General features: G+C 40.8%; 1 protein-coding gene across 2 annotated transcripts in view; it reads left to right on the plus strand.

Annotated features, from left to right (window-relative positions):
- The first annotated feature begins 10484 nt into the window (after positions 1–10484).
- Positions 10485–13991, plus strand: part of COL8A1 (collagen type VIII alpha 1 chain) — an 88601-nt gene continuing 85094 nt past the window's right edge. For both annotated transcript variants that reach the window (XM_075263606.1, XM_075263607.1), the window contains exon 1: positions 10485–10568. The gene's annotated coding sequence lies outside the window, so the exon portion shown is untranslated. The remainder of the gene's footprint in view (positions 10569–13991) is intronic.

Here is a 13991-nt window from a genome sequence, read left to right on the forward strand (position 1 = left end):
AGTACAGGTAGAGAGCAGTACAGTACCTGTAGTACAGGTAGAGAGCAGTACAGTACTTGTAGTATAGGTAGAGAGCAGTACAGTACATGTAGTATAGGTAGAGAGCAGTACAGTACCTGTAGTGCAGGTAGAGAGCAGTACAGTACATGTAGTATAGGTAGAGAACAGTACAGTACATGTAGTATAGGTAGAGAGCAGTACAGTACATGTAGTACAGGTAGAGAGCAGTACAGTATAGGTAGAGAGCAGTACAGTACCTGTAGAGGTAGAGAGCAGTACAGTATAGGTAGAGAGCAGTACAGTACCTGTAGTATAGATAGAGAGCAGTACAGTATATGTAGTATAGGTAGAGAGCAGTACAGTACCTGTAGTATAGGTAGAGAGCAGTACAGTACATGTAGTACAGGTAGAGAGCAGTACAGTACATGTAGTACAGGTAGAGAGCAGTACAGTACCTGTAGTAAGGTAGAGAGCAGTACAGTACCTGTAGTAAGGTAGAGAGCAGTACAGTACATGTAGTACAGGTAGAGAGCAGTACAGTACCTGTAGTAAGGTAGAGAGCAGTACAGTACATGTTGTACAGGTAGAGAGCAGTACAGTACCTGTAGTACAGGTAGAGAGCAGTACAGTACTTGTAGTATAGGTAGAGAGCAGTACAGTACATGTAGTATAGGTAGAGAGCAGTACAGTACCTGTAGTATAGGTAGAGAGCAGTACAGTACCTGTAGTACAGGTAGAGAGCAGTACAGTACCTGTAGTGCAGGTAGAGAGCAGTACAGTACATGTCGTATAGGTAGAGAACAGTACAGTACATGTAGTATAGGTAGAGAGCAGTACAGTACCTGTAGAGGTAGAGAGCAGTACAGTATAGGTAGAGAGCAGTACAGTACCTGTAGTATAGGTAGAGAGCAGTACAGTATATGTAGTATAGATAGAGAGCAGTACAGTACCTGTAGAGGTAGAGAGCAGTACAGTATAGGTAGAGAGCAGTACAGTACATGTAGTATAGGTAGAGAGCAGTACAGTATATCTAGTATAGGTAGAGAGCAATACAGTACCTGTAGTATAGGTAGAGAGCAGTACAGTACAGGTATTACAGGTAGAGAGCAGCACAGTACATGTAGTACAGGTAGAGAGCAGTACAGTACATGTAGTACAGGTAGAGAGCAGTACAGTATATGTAGTATAGGTAGAGAGCAGTACAGTACCTGTAGAGGTAGAGAGCAGTACAGTATAGGTAGAGAGCAGTACAGTACCTGTAGTATAGGTAGGGAGCAGTACAGTACCTGTAGTACAGGTAGAGAGCAGCACAGTACACATAGTACAGGTAGAGAGCAGTACAGTACATGTAGTACAGGTAGAGAGCAGTACAGTATAGGTAGAGAGCAGTACAGTACCTGTAGTATAGGTAGGGAGCAGTACAATACATGTAGTATAGGTAGAGAGCAGTACAGTACATGTAGTATAGGTAGAGAGCAGTACAGTACATGTAGTACAGGTAGAGAGCAGTACAGTACATGTAGTACAGGTAGAGAGCGGTACAGTACATGTAATATAGGTAGAGAGCAGTACAGTACCTGTAGTACAGGTAGAGAGCAGTACAGTACCTGTAGTACAGGTAGAGAGCAGTACATTATAGGTAGAGAGCAGTACAGTACCTGTAGTATAGGTAGAGAGCAGTACAGTACCTGTAGTATAGGTAGAGAGCAGTACAGTATATGTAGTATAGGTAGAGAGCAGTACAGTACCTGTAGTATAGGTAGAGAGCAGTACAGTACATGTAGTACAGGTAGAGAGCAGTACAGTACATGTAGTACAGGTAGAGAGCAGTACAGTACCTGTAGTAAGGTAGAGAGCAGTACAGTACCTGTAGTAAGGTAGAGAGCAGTACAGTACATGTAGTACAGGTAGAGAGCAGTACAGTACCTGTAGTAAGGTAGAGAGCAGTACAGTACATGTTGTACAGGTAGAGAGCAGTACAGTACCTGTAGTATAGGTAGAGAGCAGTACAGTACTTGTAGTATAGGTAGAGAGCAGTACAGTACATGTAGTATAGGTAGAGAGCAGTACAGTACATGTAGTATAGGTAGAGAGCAGTACAGTACATGTAGTACAGGTAGAGAGCAGTACAGTACCTGTAGTGCAGGTAGAGAGCAGTACAGTACATGTAGTATAGATAGAGAACAGTACAGTACATGTAGTATAGGTAGAGAGCAGTACAGTACCTGTAGAGGTAGAGAGCAGTACAGTATAGGTAGAGAGCAGTACAGTACCTGTAGTATAGGTAGAGAGCAGTACAGTATATGTAGTATAGGTAGAGAGCAGTACGGTACCTGTAGTGCAGGTAGAGAACAGTACAGTACATGTAGTATAGGTAGAGAGCAGTACAGTACCTGTAGAGGTAGAGAGCAGTACAGTATAGGTAGAGAGCAGTACAGTACCTGTAGTATAGGTAGAGAGCAGTACAGTATATGTAGTATAGGTAGAGAGCAGTACGGTACCTGTAGTGCAGGTAGAGAACAGTACAGTACATGTAGTATAGGTAGAGAGCAGTACAGTACCTGTAGAGGTAGAGAGCAGTACAGTATAGGTAGAGAGCAGTACAGTACCTGTAGTATAGGTAGAGAGCAGTACAGTATATGTAGTATAGGTAGAGAGCAATACAGTACCTGTAGTATAGGTAGAGAGCAGTACAGTACAGGTATTACAGGTAGAGAGCAGCACAGTACATGTAGTACAGGTAGAGAGCAGTACAGTACATGTAGTACAGGTAGAGAGCAGTACAGTATATGTAGTATAGGTAGAGAGCAGTACAGTACCTGTAGAGGTAAAGAGCAGTACAGTATAGGTAGAGAGCAGTACAGTACCTGTAGTATAGGTAGGGAGCAGTACAGTACCTGTAGTACAGGTAGAGAGCAGCACAGTACACATAGTACAGGTAGAGAGCAGTACAGTACATGTAGTACAGGTAGAGAGCAGTACAGTATAGGTAGAGAGCAGTACAGTACCTGTAGTATAGGTAGGGAGCAGTACAATACATGTAGTATAGGTAGAGAGCAGTACAGTACATGTAGTACAGGTAGAGAGCAGTACAGTACATGTAGTACAGGTAGAGAGCGGTACAGTACATGTAATATAGGTAGAGAGCAGTACAGTACCTGTAGTACAGGTAGAGAGCAGTACAGTACCTGTAGTACAGGTAGAGAGCAGTACATTATAGGTAGAGAGCAGTACAGTATACGTAGTATAGGTAGAGAGCAGTACAGTACCTGTAGTATAGGTAGGGAGCAGTACAGTACCTGTAGTACAGGTAGAGAGCAGTACAGTACATTTGATATAGGTAGAGAGCAGTACAGTACCTGTAGTACAGGTAGAGAGCAGTACAGTACCTGTAGTACAGGTAGAGAGCAGTACAGTACATGTAGTACAGGTAGAGAGCAGTACAGTACCTGTAGTACAGGTAGAGAGCAGTACAGTACATGTAGTACAGGTAGAGAGCAGTACAGTACATGTAGTACAGGTAGAGAGCAGTACAGTACATGTAGTACAGGTAGAGAGCAGTATAATACAGGTAGAGAGCAGTACAGTACCTGTAGTAGAGGTAGGGAGCAGTACAATACATGTAGTATAGGTAGAGAGCAGTACAGTACATGTAGTACAGGTAGAGAGCAGTACAGTACATGTAGTACAGGTAGAGAGCGGTACAGTACATGTAATATAGGTAGAGAGCAGTACAGTACCTGTAGTACAGGTAGAGAGCAGTACAGTACCTGTAGTACAGGTAGAGAGCAGTACATTATAGGTAGAGAGCAGTACAGTATACGTAGTATAGGTTGAGAGCAGTACAGTACCTGTAGTATAGGTAGAGAGCAGTACAGTACATGTAGTACAGGTAGAGAGCAGTACAGTACATGTAATATAGGTAGAGAGCAGTACAGTACCTGTAGTACAGGTAGAGAGCAGTACAGTACCTGTAGTACAGGTAGAGAGCAGTACAGTACATTTGATATAGGTAGAGAGCAATACAGTACCTGTAGTACAGGTAGAGAGCAGTACAGTACCTGTAGTACAGGTAGAGAGCAGTACAGTACCTGTAGTACAGGTAGAGAGCAGTACAGTACATGTAGTACAGGTAGAGAGCAGTACAGTACCTGTAGTACAGGTAGAGAGCAGTACAGTACATGTAGTACAGGTAGAGAGCAGTACAGTACCTGTAGTACAGGTAGAGAGCAGTACAGTACATGTAGTACAGGTAGAGAGCAGTACAGTACCTGTAGTACAGGTAGAGAGCAGTACAGTACATGTAGTACAGGTAGAGAGCAGTACAATACAGTACCTAAGACAGATGCTACTAAAAAAAGACAATTATCCCTAATAAATCCACCAAGTAAGTATGGATGAAAGACATCTTTCTTAATTCCAGCTGTCCACACCATATTGGGTATTTGGTAGACTTCCTTAATGCACGTCAGCTTGGATGTCTACAAAGAAACATGGATGCATTTAATGTATAACTCATTGATGATGTGAATGTTTATCTCCAGACTTATAAGGCTCCTTGGAGATTATCTGTTCTTTCCATTATTTCCCCTTACATTTTGGAAGGTAACCTGCGCTCTCCATGGTAAACATAAATAAAATGTAGAAAGAAGTGAAGTCAGGGAAAAGCCTTCCCTATTGCCATCCTAGAGCCCGGGGAGTGTTTAGGGCTTATTTATGAAACAAGGTTCACTTAAGTGGTAAAATCTGCAGGAAAAAGATTTGATTTATGATTTATTTATGTAAAAGGAAAACATCTTTTGTGAATTTGGTAGGAAAAATTTTGGGTTATCTCCATATTTTAAAATGGGAATTCTAAATTTAAAACAAGAAATACTAAGTCATATCCATGAAGGATGGGAATTAATTTCAAGAAATTCAAGTTTCCTTTCCTGAAAAATGTTCATTCTTTATCTTTCTAGATATTACATAGAGGACGGAGGATTGTTTCTGGCATTGTTGGTATTTAAAGAGGACTGGTCCATTTATCCTATCCACAGACAGGGGGTCCAACCACTGGGGCCACACCCATTACAATGGAGGGTAGTGGTGCACCCCTGGCTACTACTCCATTCAGCCAGAGGTCAAAGTTCTCATGATCGATGGGAGTCACCGATCCTGTAGAATGTTTTTTGTGGGCCAGTCCTCAAAACACTTACCTATAACAAGATCCCATTCAAAGGGGATCAGCTAGGACTTCAAGTCTACTGCTAGTTGTGACCCTCATGTTTGGTCTCTTAATTGGAAGATGAAGAAGAAGACAAATGTAGATACTGTAGGACAGAAGGACTGGAAGAATGAAAATTTCCACTAACAAAATAAAGAAACGTGTCAGACAAAAATGGTACATCTTGACAGGACTCTTAGGAGAGACAATGAGAGTCCTGATTACCCCGCCCACACATGGTGATTCGCAACATTTCCAGTGTCAGTATGTGCACACAGTAGGTTGTCAATCACTGTATGTGGGTAATATGGTAATCAAAATTCTCGCTTTCTCTCCTAGGAGTTCTGTCTAGATTTATTCTGCTTTTTCTATAACCCTGTATGTCACAGAGCTCAGCTTCTCTCCCTCTACCATATAATCCTATATATCACAGAGTTCAGCTTCTCTCCTCTATCATATAACCCTATATATCACAGAGCTCAGCTTCTCTCCTCTATCATATAACCCTATATATCACAGAGCTCAGCTTCTCTCCTCTATCATATAACCCTATATATCACAGAGCTCAACTTCTCTCCTCTATCATATAACCCTATATATCACAGAGCTCAGCTTCTCTCCTCTATCATATAACCCTATATATCACAGAGCTCAGCTTCTCTCCTTTATCATATATGCCTATATATCACAGAGCTCAGCTTCTCTCCTCCATCATATAACCCTAGATATCACATAGCTCAGCTTCTCTCCTCTATCATATAACCCTATATATCACAGAGCTCAGCTTCTCTCCTCTATCATATAACCCTATATATCACAGAGCTCAGCCTCTCTCCTCTATCATATAACCCTATATATCACAGAGCTCAGCTTCTCTCCTCTATCATATCCTATTAATATTATAAATGTGAAAGTTTGTGAGTTTGTGGGTTTGTGTGTTTGGATGTTTGCATGTTCGGATGTTTGTTCCTCAATCACGGAAAAACCGCTCCACCGATTTGGCTGAAATTTTCCACAAACATAGTCATTACACTCGATTAAACAATAGGCTACTTTTCGTCACAATAGCGCACATACGTTTGTGCCAGGACCCCCACAAAACCCAAACTCACACCACCATCTCTGCAATCTCACACACTTTGGACCATAGCAAGCCACAAAATTCATATTGCCCTCTGCAGCCTCGCCCCTAACCCCACACATATACATATACTTTACCACTTTGCCCCTCACCTTAACGATTCTCCAGGAGGCGCTCTTTAACGCTCCAGAGCAGCCATGTTTGCCGCCCCCCACCACTCTGACAATCCGCGACACCGCCCACCCATGTCAATACCGCTAGGCGGTCTAATAAATGGAAAAAAAAGGTTAAAAAAAGTAAAAAAAAAATATTTAAAAAAATAAATAAAAAGGATTAAAAATTCAAATCACCCCCCTTTCCCTAGAACACATATAAAAGTAGTTAAAAACTGTGCAACACATACATGTTAGGTATCCCTGTGTCCGAAATCGCCCGCTCTACAAAGCTATACAAATATTTTTCCTGTTTGGTAAACGCCGTAGCGGGAAAAATGGTCAAAAGTGCCAAACCGCCGTTTTTTCACTGTTTTGATTCTGCTCAAAATTTGAATAAAAAGTGATCAAAGCAATAACATTTCCCGAAAATGGTAGAACTACAAAGTACACCCGTTCCCGCAAAAAAAGACGCCCCATACATCCCCGTACACGCATGTATAAAAAAGTTACGGCCGTCGGAATATGGCGACTTTTCAAAAAATAATTTTTAACACAGTTTTGGATTTTTTTTAAGGGGACAAAATGTAAATAAAACCATATAAATTTGGTATCCCCAGAATCGTAAGGAAACACAGAATACAGGGGACAGGTCATTTTGGTTGCACAGTGAACGCTGTAAAACCAAAGCCCGTAAGAAAGTCGCAGAAATGCAATTTTTCTTCAAATCCACCCCATTCTGAATTTTTTCCCTGCTTCCCAGTACATTATATAGAATAAATAATGGCGGCATCATGAAGAAAAATTTGTCCCAGGAAAAATTAAGACCTCATATGGCTCTGGGAGCGGAGAAATAAAAAAGTTATGGGGTTTAGAAGGAGGGGAGTCAAAAACGAAAAGCAAAAAATGCCATTGGCGGGAAAGGGTTAACTTCAAATACTTCTGTCCCAAAGTCACTATGTAAAGTTTATACCAACACCGTATAGCAGCTCTAATACAAATTACATGCAACACAAAAGTCTCACGTATTCTCTGAATTAAAGCAAAAACAATATATAAAGTTACATTTTACATCCCATACCTTATACACAGTACGAAAACCTTAGCCTGTATATACCCACTACTTTAATCACTGCAGACGAAGTCGTGGGTACCAGCTAGTAACCCTATATATCACAGAGCTCAGCTTCTCTCCTCTATCATATAACCCTATATATCACAGAGCTCAGCTTCTCTCCTCTATCATATAACCCTATATATATCACAGAGCTCAGCTTCTCTCCTCTATCATATAACCCTATATATCACAGAGCTCAGCTTCTCTCCTCTATCATATAACCCTATATATCACAGAGCTCAGCTTCTCTCCTCTATCATATAACCCTATATATCAAAGAGCTCAGCTTCTCTCCTCTATCATATAACCCTATATATCACAGAGCTCAGCTTCTCTCTTCTATCATATAACCCTATATATCACAGAGCTCAGCTTCTCTCTTCTATCATATAACCCTATATATCACAGAGCTCAGCTTCTCTCCTCTATCATATAAACCTGTATATCACAGAGCTCAGCTTCTCTCCTCTATCATATAAACCTATATATCACAGAGCTCAGCTTCTCTCCCTCTATCATATAACCCTATATATCACAGAGCTCAGCTTCTCTCCTCTATCATATAACCCTATATATCACAGAGCTCAGCTTCTCTCCTACTATCATATAACCCTATATATCACAGAGCTCAGCTTCTCTCCCACTATCATATAACCCTATATATCACAGAGCTCAGCTTCTCTTCCACATACTCAGCACAGCTGAAAAAAAAAACATTCTGACCCTGCTTGTCTAAACACAAAAGACACATGCACTAACTGTTTTGGGATGGCCCTCGAAGTGTCTAGCTCCATTTATTATTTATAACGTGTAAATCGTCAAGGTTAAGAAAGTCTTACTATTAAAAAACACATTTGACTGAAATATTCACAGTAAACCTGAGTTCTCCATCAGTAAATGGCCTAGCATGAGGAGACAATGGAATTTACTTGGTGTACAGAGAAACTTTGTAGAGTTCAGCAGTTACTTTTACTCATTTGTTCCTATGAGGACAGGAGGTCTAGGGTCTTGGTGGATGAATACCCCCTCCTCTTCATTTACGACAATGCTATTAAAGCTGATCTCCAGGCTCCCTCTCTCAGGTTCCTTTAGCACACTGCACTGTAAGTATGGCACTTACCTAATAGTCTTCTTTTACTCACTAGCTGAAGCTTATAATCATTCTGACATTGGTGGAAGGAAATTCTTCTAGAAATGCTCCAAGGGCCAACCAGCTGCAGTGTAAAGCATGGATAGGTCAGAGGCGTGAGCTTCTGTCCAGGAAACTGTGACTCCAAGTACCCTGCAACGGAGCAGCAGTTTTAGGGCTTTCTGAGGATCACAGGTGAGTAGCGTCTTACTGCTGCAGGTCCTGGTGTTGGGATTCCCGCCAGTTATGAGAATGGAGGTTGTGTGCCCCTGTGTGAATGGTGCAATTGTCCTATATGTGTCCTGCTACTCCATTCAATCTCTGATGTTAGGCCTGGTTCACATCCGCATAGGAACCCCCCGAACGGAATACCGAACTCATTGGCAAAGTGGTGAGCTTATGAAAGCACATGGCCCCCATAGACTATAATGGGGTCCGTGTGCTTTCCGCGTGGTGTCCGCACATAACATGCGGACAGAAAACTACTTCATGATCTACTTTCCAGTCCACATGACTCGTGCGAAGACCACGTGATAAGAACACGAACCCCAATATAGTCTAAGGGTCCGTGTGCTTTCACTGCTCACAGATAGTCAATGCGTTCGGTAGTCCATTCGAGAAGACTCCCCGAACGGATTACCGAACGCAGAACCGGGCCTTAGTTCCATAGAGCGGTGGCGGTGATACCTGTCATGTAGATCAGGTGCACACACAGTAGATATGGCCCACTGCAGAAATGGCCAAAAATGACATGTAACATATACATCATACAGGCACAGCCAGGCCTAACATGACTTAATGCATTAAGTAAATAGCTACTATAACATTTAACATGATATTATACAGAACTTTCAAAGCCTTGCAGCAACTTATCAGATTCAAGTTAAAGATGGCTACATCTGTACATACGGACCTACCCCATGACTATAGTGTAGTCTATCAGGTTTCCCTTATGGTGTCCTAGATAACATAGCACAACATAACAGCTTGTTGTACTATTTGGGATCGTTCACACGGAGTAAACGCGGCACGCAATGTGCCACGTTTACGGGACGTTTGTGCCACGATTTTGACTGTGCATGTTTGCGGTCGTGTTAGTTTACTCTGTGTGAACGAGCCCTTTGTCTGCGTTTTGACGGACTCTGTCCCCGAGGTTCCTAACATGGCCTAGTACACAGATAAGAACATCTTTGAAGATTTGTTACAGATTTTCTCTGCAGAATCGACATCAAGAACGTTACCCTTGCCCTTGGCATATGAGAAAAGAAACTTAAATATTTCAAATATTTTCTATTATGATCCTATATTCCAAAAAGTAAAAAAAAAAGAAAAGAAAAACCTTGAAAAGTGGTGAAAGTGCTGCCTTAGTATCCGCCTGTCCTCTCTAGTCTCATCCCTACTCTTTCGTTTGACATTGGCGAGGACACAAAGAGCTTTCGTAGTTTTGTTAAATTACAACTAATATAACAGATCAAAAACATCCCAGTAAAAACTGAGGTTTTAGCTTCTGTTCCAATCCTCCTTTTGCTTCCAGAACTTTCCTATTTGAAGCATTTGCTGAGTTACGAGATGACAGGCTGTTCCAGGGGATGGATGAATTTTACATGCATTTTCTTCCACTTGCACATTCTTTTTCTTCTTCTGCAGCACATATGACTTTGCTTTTCCCCTTTCTCATTTGCTCCCTGGTAAACAGACTGCTGGGTGAATGTGCCTGCCCGTCTGAATGCTACATTCTCAGCCCACCTACTACAGGAGAACTCTCCTCCCACCTGCACATAAAAGCCAAGTGAATGTGAACAGCAGCTGATCAGAGCACTTTCTCAGTCCCTCACTGTCACATGTCTGCATCACACCTTTCTCTTGGATCTTGCATAACCAAGGTAAGAGGATGGCATCCTTTCCTTTTCTGATACCTACCTGCTCAGCGAGACAGTTCCTTCCATAGGTGCAAAGTTAGTAAACTATCATTTTATGCAACAAAACTATCAGACAAAATATTTGTTTTTGATTTTTTTAAAAAATATATTTCTGCTTTTACTCCTATGATTCTGATTTAGTAATATAGACTGTTTCTGTTGTGTGAACTGCAGCTAAATTCCTAGAAGGACTAAGACTAGATGCCAAATTCTGCACTGTGATGTGGGAGATACTTTCAGTGCGGAGACTGGCAGCAGGTGTATATGAGCAAAGTGTGAAGCTTCATCCTCTCGGCAGGGATGTGTAGAATGTCAGGATAAGGGACAGCAGGTGGACACTATCTCAGGATTTGGTCTTCTGCTCCCCTTGGCTACAAATCATCTGATCAATAATCTGATGGATAAATCCCGGTTATAGAAATAAGGAAGAAACTGAATTATTAGAAATAAAGAACATGATCCTGCTGACACCATGTCTATATCTGGTGCACTTTTTTGTACAAATTGTCTATTGTAGTCATATAATGGCATTGCCTGTTGTAAATACATGTATCTGTCTGAATGGTATGGTCCAACACAAGCATGTAAATAGTGTCCCTCAAGGTACTATGGCCTCGGGATACAATATTTTCAGCATACAGTCAAGGTAACTTGAAGCCACACTCATCATACAAGTCTTGCCTGGAGACTCCAAAAATCTGCATGGTCATTCCACTGGTAAATCCTCTGTATTAGTGAAGTGTGTGCCCATCTTGGCTTACTATTAGCGCCTTCCTACAGCATAGTGCAGAGAACTACATGTTCTACATTTCTCCATACCTGTGCCAGGAGGAGATGCTTCTTTGGGCACCTTGCAAGGGCAGCTCCATTAGATATTTGGGATGGGACCCTAAGAAAGCTTGCAAGAGACATGTAAAGATTTTCTATACTTAGATTAGTTTTTCATATTTTTGGCGACATTTTGGGATCTTGTAAACCAATTATAAGTTTCCATAAAGTTATGGCCTCATGTTACAATGGTCGTCCCAGACCCTCTTAATATTATGCTTATAAATGGATTCTGGGAACTAATGAAAACTAATGATAACCCCATAACATAAACATAGGGATTATTATAGTCCCATCGACTCGATTTTCAGATACTTTGTATAATGTGCTATTAATTTTCTTTTAATGGAGAGTCCAGACTTCTCCACATACTATGTTTCATTTCATTCATTTGGGACAGTCCATTAGGATGGATTAGAGCAGATTTAATGGTTGACGGTTTCCTTTATGGGACTGAAGAAGTTTTGGCATGACTTGACTATGAAAAGTCTTTTGGATTCTCACTTTGGATCATTGTAAGATAGAGCATAAAACTGCAAACATAAGTTTCTACAATCTTACACGTATTGTCTCTTGTCCTAGAGATCCTGTGATACACTCAATTCCATGAGTTAGGTTTTAGTTTAGTAATCCAGGGAACATTTTTACTTACTTTGTGAGTCTTGAATCCATAAATATTACATTAAAAGGTCCTGGTCTTGTTGTAGCCCAATTTTATAACCAGCCACAATTATAGAAAAAGAAGACCTGGACCCCACATTCTCGTTTTGCGCACTGATCTGTTGCTAGTATTCTTAGCACACATTTCGATTAAACTACATAACACTACTTGTCAATTCATGGCAACTTCTATTGGGTGAGGCACTGCTTAGCCATCACTGCCGGGGCAAAATGGTGCCTACAGTGGAAGCTACCCCACAGCACCCCTACTGCCAGGCTAATGGGATGTAAAGTCACCTAGTCTTAGCTTATTATCGCATGGTCCACGTATACATTTCTCATTCCACCCCACTGCAAAGATTAAAATGGGGCCCCTTTTGAGGTTGGTGAACAATACCACACCCCAACCACGTACGGGCGGACATATTTGCCATGATTCCTGGATTAATTCCTGTGGAAAGGGGATCCTTGTGCAGGTTCTCAGCACCTATTAAAATAAGGGATGCAACCAACCTGGCTCATAACCGTTGGCCACCTGATTTCCCATTATGGTTCAAGTGTACTTGCTTGTGTTATAGCCTGACCTTTATATATATAAATACAACCATCAAAGCTAAGGATTCAGTGGTCATTTTTGGCAAATATTTATTATGGCTACCCAATATGGTTGGCTTTTCTTAATATCAAACTCGTTTCAATAAAACAGACAATATTTGTTGGATGGATTTTCTTTTTCGGCATATTTTGAAGGGTTGATTCATCTATCAGACTTGACCAAATGTTCGTTCTGACTATATATTGCTCCATTTATAACCCAATACGTTTGTTCTTTTTTCATTGGTATTAAACACCCAAAAAAGCAAAAACAAACCAACTAAACAACCAGATCCAAAAAACAAATCGAAAACCCCCAAATGGAATCCTAACGTGGATTTTATTAACACCCCCTCCTTGTCGGAGTTCTACCCCTTCTCTGGCATGTATTATATTCCTATGTACGTTCTGTTTTCTGACACGTTGTCAAATCAAAGCATATCTTGGAAAAAATGACTTTCCCTTTTGATGTTATCAGATGGATCTTTCATTTCTTATATAAACACTGATGTTGATATTTTCCTCTTAAGCCCTCTCAGGAGTTCTGGCAGTGAGTTGGGTCCGACCTCTGTTTTTTATTAGTATGTTACATTTCTATACGGCATTTCTATAACATTCAGCTTTTGACATTGAAGTAAAACCATAACAACATTTCGCTTTGGGGCACCGCAGCCTCGAATAGCTCCCACAAAAGAATAATACAACGGAAATTTCCTACAATATCTGTGCTAGAAAACACTGAGATTTCATGGATGTTAAATGAGTTTTCGGCTACTGTAACAAATCCCCATCTACCAACCCATCTGTTCTTGATGTTCTCTTGAACAGATTGTCATTCCAATAAGAAACCAACATTTTTTTTTATATCAAAGGCTTTTTTTTTTTTTATATCATTGTCTAATTTTAAACAAATTTTGGTAACGAGTTGCCAATGCCAAGTATACATATGTCTGCAATGTTAATTTTATCAAACGTATAAGAAATCGTGTAATAGGATATAGGGTGGTAAATATGGCTTGTAAACATTTCCAGTACACAAGAGTATCCTAAGGGAGTTGCACCTGGGCCCAACACCCTCCTGTCATACAAGAAGACACTAGACCGGGAGGCCCTGTTACTGATTTTACTTAGGGGTCCAATTGGGCCTCTGATACTATTGGAACACTATTGTCTGTATATTTTATTTTTGGGAAAATTGTAATACGTTTGATCAACGTTTTTTGAAAGTCAGTTTTGCTGGAGTCTGCTTTGGGTTAATTTGCGCCAAATTTTTCAAATGTCGCACAATATTCAATAAATTTGGCA

Source organism: Leptodactylus fuscus, chromosome 2 (assembly GCF_031893055.1).
Source record: "Leptodactylus fuscus isolate aLepFus1 chromosome 2, aLepFus1.hap2, whole genome shotgun sequence".
Lineage (NCBI taxonomy): Eukaryota > Metazoa > Chordata > Amphibia > Anura > Leptodactylidae > Leptodactylus > Leptodactylus fuscus.